This window comes from Cynoglossus semilaevis, chromosome 3 (genome assembly GCF_000523025.1).
Source record: "Cynoglossus semilaevis isolate Cse_v1.0 chromosome 3, Cse_v1.0, whole genome shotgun sequence".
In the NCBI taxonomy this organism is placed as follows: Eukaryota; Metazoa; Chordata; class Actinopteri; order Pleuronectiformes; family Cynoglossidae; genus Cynoglossus; species Cynoglossus semilaevis.
The window spans coordinates 14,352,586-14,359,368 of NC_024309.1; positions in this window are offsets into that span (position 1 = coordinate 14,352,586).

The following is a 6,783-nucleotide window of genomic DNA, read 5'->3' on the forward strand; positions in this document are numbered from 1 at the left end:
CTGCTGCTCCACAACTGAATCGGTAGCTGCAGCTCAGGCCTCGGCCGGTGTAAAGGTGACCGCGGCGTCCGTGGTCTGATTACGCTAACAGATAACATATGCATTAAAGGTGCAGGCGTGAAACTTAGTCAAGGTCAGAGCCGCGGCGGGAAACACGTCCTGGAATTTGTTTAAAATCTTCACAGCAGACAGATGTGCTGAGGGATAACGTTGACATGATGTATAACAGTCATTCTCAAACACTGGTGCAGGGGCCACCGCTGGGTCACAGCAGATGGATTGCTTTGATGGACGCAAGATTTTTTTTAACAAGATGAGAAGACGATTAGTTTATCAAAAACCTCCGGTCTGAGACCTGAACACAGCTCAGATACCACTGATGCTAGTACCGCTACTACATGTACAGCTGATGCTAGTACCACTACTACATGTACAGCTGATGCTAGTACCACTACTACATGTACTACCTGCTGATGTCTGATAAAAGAAAAACAAAAGAAACTCAAAACAAGCTAACAGAAGTACTGCTTAAAGGAGTATTTCCCAGTTGCTGCTGTGGTTGTTGTTAGCACCGATGCTAACGTCTGAGAACAGAGTCAGACCATAGACAACAGTAAACAGGCAGCAGCTGTTGGAAAAGTGCTGACACAGATGGAACATTGACTCTTCTGAGGCTGCGGACCAGAGTCAGGTCATCAGGTCGGACACTTCAAGGTCACATGACTCTCCTCCCACCTTCCGCCCTGGGCGGGAGCTAAAGATAGCAGCGCCTGAGCCGATAGAAGCGTCTGACTGTGAGCGTGTCCACCATTAAATATTCATGGTCCTCTAATGTTCAACATGACAGAGGACAATCAGGAGCTACAGCCGTTCACACACGGTGGCTGATGTGGAGGTGACGGAGACACAGTCGTCCTCCAGGTGGCGTCATGAACAGAAATACTCTCATTTTATATGAATTATTTTTAGATTTTTTTAGATTCCTTCTCTTCTGTGACCTTTTGACCTTTTTGAAGGAGCATTAAAAAGGCTTTTATTTTGACTTTTCATATATATAATATTTGAAAGTATCCAGGTAAATTATATGCTAAATTACAGTTTAATTAATAGAAAATATAAAGATATATTCCTACACGGGGATTGCCTACAGTACTACAGTACTACAGTACTACAGTACTACAGTATATTATACCTGCAGCTGCAGTAAGACCTTGGGTTTAGTCGGTGGACAGCTCCTGGTGCTGAAGCAGCCAACATGCACAGTGAGTGTGACGTGAAGTCTTTTAACCAGAACCGGTCTCTCAGGTGTGAGGACTGAAATGACATGATGGCTTCACGGGTCCAGCCCAGGCTGACGATCCCTCTGTCAGTGTCAGGAACATCCCATAAACACGAGACCACAGCAGGGGGCTTCGCTCTCCGCTGTTTATTTAATATTTCATCCAAACAAAAGTTGTGATTCTTCTCTTTGTCCTCTCACGTCTTTCTAAAGTTGCAGCAACAACATCTCTGTGAAGTGTCAGAGCAAAATTCAATATGTCGTCTTGTGCAGCCGCATAAATAATGCATCACAGGCTCTTAAGCTAAAGAGGAGCAGCAGAAGCAGGGGGAGAAGAGGAGGAGGAGGAGGAGGAGGAGGTTATAAATATGAAACATATGAGTTGTATTGATGGGTGGGAGTCAGGCTGGCACCTGTCATCAGCAGTGGAACGACCGACACGTGTCCTCCATCAGCATTCACCTCTGCTCCACCTCCACTGACCCTGGTCTTCATCCACACCTTCACCTGGTTACAGTTTGAGAGAATGACAACAATAATCCTACTGGGTGTCGCGAGTGCTAACTGCTAACTAAAATGACGGGCAGATTGTAAACACAAAATCACGCTCCTGTAAACAATTCTCCCTCGATGCAATCATGCAAACCCCATCGTAAAAACATAATTGTAGGTGTTTTATTTTTCCTACGTTCAGGAAATTATATCAGTCTTTCCGTGTCATTCTTAACGTCTTTTTCCGCCTTTATTTTATTAGCCCCCAGTCCCTTTTTTTGCTTGATTGTGTTTCGGTAACTTTTCTTCTTTCCTTTTATTTTTCATATGTTCAGACTCCAGAGCAGAAAAGCTAGAACAATAAAAGGAACAGACGGGGGTGGGGGAGGGGGCAGTTGTACCTGAGCTGCAAGGTTATTCTCTTTTTTCTTTTTCTTCTTTTTCTTCTTTCTCTTCTTTTTCTTCTTTCTTTTCTTTTTCTTCTTCTTCTCAGACTCATAAAAACAACCTGCAGAAATTTCTCTGGTTCTGGTTTCGTCTCCTGTTTGAGACCAGGCAGAAATGTCTGCACGGCTGGGGGGGGCGGTGACTGAAGGACACTAGCTAGTGAGAAGAGAGGAGTCCTGTTGTATTATGGGATGTCGGTGCTGAGCTGCCCCGCGGACCTTTTTATCTGGCTGTGCAACCTGGCCGGATGGTACTGGCCGGTTCCACTGACTGTTCCTGTGACTGGACTCCTGGCACCGGTCCTGCTTATATTTGGCTCCGTGTGCTTCGTAGCTTCACCCTATCCCATAATTCCCTGCCTTACTACACTCTCTCTCCCTCTCTGGCTGCCTGCCTGGAGTCGACTGCAGTGCTCCGTGTGGTCATCTAGCTGTTTTTTTATTCTCAGTCCTGGTTGGAGAACAGACCAACCATTACAGCAGCAGATTACAGCAGCAGAGTGAGTCGAGGAAACACCGAACGGAGCTGTTCCGTTCTTCTGGATAATATTCACGGGGCCTTCAACAGCTGCGGCCGCGGCTCGGCGGCGGCGGTGTAATTTGATTGTGGTGACGGCCTTGGGTGGTGCAGAATCAGGGGACGTGTAGAACAGGCTGTCGATCAAAGTGATCGCTCACTCCTCACAGCGTCTCATTGACATTGTGTTGAATGTCCTGTGTCTGCCCTGCTTAATTGAACACAGAATTACCCCCATTTGGACACGCTTAGCAGAATGGAGGGGGGGGTGCTGGGGGGGGGGCAGTAATCAAAGGCCTCTGGAACCAACGTCAGCTACAACAGCCACTGGGGGGCGCAGGTCCAAACAGGACAGAGCTGATAATCTGCCCAGCCCAAAAGGTGGTTTTCATAGGATGCCTGTATTTCCAGGACTTACCATAGATGGCACCATTGAGTGAGTCGCTATGGTCCAATATATTGGCTTTGTTGGACTACATTATTAGTCCAGTGGCCCATATGTGGCCCATATGATAGACACTAGCAGACCAGACATTGGGCCACTACAAACCCAAGTCTATGGACCAATTGAACTCCTTTTAAAATCTCTCTGCCCCATCTCTAGACCTCGACCCAGCGTTTGGAAATCACCGGTCCGATGAGAGAAATGTGGGCCAGATTAGCTGCGGCTGGACGCCCACGTCTAAAATGTCATATTTACTGTCCTCAAATGGCTGTTTCCATTCAGAGAGAGAGTGAACGTTGATTATAAACAGGGTGAAACCAAGGGCAAGTCCTGGAAGAAAAAAGTCATCAGCTGTTTCAGCGTCGCTTCATCTGCCGAGCGTGAAAATATAAAAGGCCCATGATCATAAAGGCTCATTGGCAGCGTGTGTGTGTGTGTGTGTGTGTGTGTGTGTCAGCTAATGAAAAGCTGTTGCAGTCATTTTTCACCTTCTGTTCTTCAGTCTTTGAAAGATGGAGCTGAAACTTAATGGACCGAGGACTGGGGGGGGGGGGGGGTCCAGGTCAGACTTAGGTCCTGACCCGAAGCTCTAAACACTGACACCTGCTGTTCTGAACTTGTGTTGATGAAAGTTTAATTTTGTGTTTTGTTTGACAACAAATGAGAATCGTTTGGTTTCAAAGCTGAGGAAACAAAATTGTCAGAGTGAACTTTGTGTTAAAGACACATTTTCTTAGGACAGCGAAGGCGTCACTGTCTGTGCTCTGACTTACACTGCTTAGTTAGCACTGAATGCTAATTCACCTGCTTCGACATCTGTGTGAACAGTAGACTGAACATCTAAGCTAACATCTTCTTCACCTGCCCCAGGAGGCACGTCAGAGGGTTTGTTGCCCCGGGGCTTCAGGACGACTGAATCAATCAAAACCTTTCAATCAATCACAGATGTAGACGTGACCAACATGTCATTATCATTTGATTTTTAAAATTAATTAGTTCAATATCTATAGTTATTATTATGAATGTATATTAAAATGAGTTACTAGATTAGTTAGTTCGGTTTTAGTTAGTTGTTAAAAACAACATACACAGACTTGTCCTTGCAGGGTTACCGGCGTCTAATAGAAAGAACTCTGCTGCCCTCTACCGTTCTAAAGCTATGCAACACACCAAGGGCTTACAACCAATTGCGTACAGAAATCTTTAATGTTTTTCAAGGTTTTTTTTTTACTTTATTAGTGTGGAGACCCCCAAACTGAGGGAGTGTAAAGTAAAAACTAATAAATTAAAAATAAATAAATAACCCGTTATAGTATATTCTACATTAATATTTTCCAAACTACAGAGCCCTTAAAGGGACCTGGGGGATAAATTGTTTCTGGTATAATAACAGGAGGTTATTCCCGAGAATGTAGTGAATGACTAAAAATTAACAGGAGTAAAAATTTCCAGTGGAATGATGGAGGGTTTGGAGAGGGAGTGTAGGGAGGAGGAAAGATCAGTCTGAAGCAGAGGAGGAGGAGAAGGAGGACAAAGACAAGTCACGAGGGAGCAACTAAATAAAGATGGAAGGAGGAGAGGAGGAACATGGAAAGCAAATAGAGGAGAAACCAAGACTAATAATATCAAGGATGGAGGAGAAGGTGGAGGAGGTGGAGGAGAAATTGGTGGATTTTCAAAATAATAAGAAAAAATTTAAAAATAAAATGACGTTTGTTTTTAAATTATTTCTAAATAATCTGGTAGAACAACGGATCAGGATGTTGTGATTTCTCTTGACCAGCAGATGGCACCAAATCCTATTAAATGAAACCACCTGTCATTTCACTCAGTGTTAAAGGTCACAGATGTTTTACGTCACACTCTGACAGATACCGCTGTTGAACCCATGTTAACATTTAATAAATCTGACGCGGAGCTCATCATAAAACGTCAACACGTCAGACGTTAAACATCTGCAGCACGGAGGAGCTCTGGTGAACCCCCCTCCTCACCCTCCCATCGTCTCTCCTCCTCCGTCCCCCAACAACAACAACAACATCCTCCTCCTGCTCCTCCTGCTCCTCCTCCAGCTCCTGCAGCTCAGGGTTCGGAGCAGTGATTAGTTTTTCCCTCAGAAACTCCTCCAGATGGTTTAAAGACGCAGCCGTTTGTTTGCTGGTTCAACGCCTGTTCACATCTAATTCCAACAAAGCAGTGAGGGAACGTCACACTCAGGAATTCTCTTTGTAAATGTGTTTTCCTGCAGGGGGAAAAGAATCTGCTCTTATTTGAATGTTCAGAGCCGGGAGTGTCAGATCGGTACTTTACACTGATGCAGTCCTTTGATCAGACCTGTGTGAAATTACTGCTACACTGAATCCTGTCACAGTCACTTTCTGCTGGGCTGCACCTGGAACTGTTTCACACATAGTACCATGTAGTATTTAGTATCCGCTCTTACCTTTGATAACCTTCCCTATTTTGTCATTATGGTCAGTTTTTAGTACCAGAAAAAGTACCAGGAACCGTATAACCTTCCCCACAGAATCTCTATATAAAGAACTGTAGCAGGTAATTAAACCTAAACTGGTGATTAACCCAGGGTGTCATTTAAAGTCTTAATATAAAAATATAAACTGTTCCGGTGCCTTTGGTTAGTGATTAGAACTTTCTCGGCACAGCGATCATTTCCTTTGACAGCGTGTCATTTAAGAGTTCTAAAAAGTGATGTATATTTATGACACAGTCAACAGTTACTGTCCGTTCATTCAAACGTTCCCACTGTTTCAGACACACTCACAAACTCTCTCTCCAGATGGAGCAACGGTCTTCAGTGAGGGTTTTGTGACCCTAGAGGCCCAGTGGTGGTACTGCAGGGGGGGCTTTCTATTATTGGGTTGATCAGACAATCTTTAATAGTCTCTTCATAAACTCTGAAGGTAGAACTTATCATATCACATGACCCAGTCTGATTAACACACTCATTCAATCACTTGGTACAGACTGGGGTCCCGGCTCCATCAGTTTGAACTCACTGTCCCTTTATATAAATATATATATTTTAAATTTTCTAGAACAATAATTTTATTTCACAAAAGGGAAAAAAAAAGGAAGAAAACAATGAACTGTTGAAGTTTCCACTGGTCATAAAAACAAAAACAAACGAAGTGATCAGATGAGGTGAGGTGACGGGGGGGGACGGGATGCGAACATACGTCCCGGCTGTGTTCTGTGGTGCGGTGTTGTGTTGAAGTTGGTCTCCTGCGTGGCCTCAGAGTCGGAGAGTTGAAGGCAGGTGTCATCACACTTTGAGGGGCTCAGGATTAAACTCCGACCCTGGCTGTAATCTCCTCTCTCCACTGACCCACTGAGTCTGGACCTGCTGAGATGGACTGGCTCCTGAAGGTGTCGCAGTCTGTCCCGCGGTCTACGTGGGTCAGAACACGTGGTCAGAACAGTCAGAGAACCCGCTGACGCTGACGGCGTGAATGGACGGATTTTAGAAACAGGTTGTAGTTTCCACACTGAGCCTGGACCTGGTCCACCACCTGGTCCTGCAGATACCACACTCTCAGTTGGCCCACAGACCTGAGAGGTCAGCGGGGGGGGGGGGGGGGGGGGG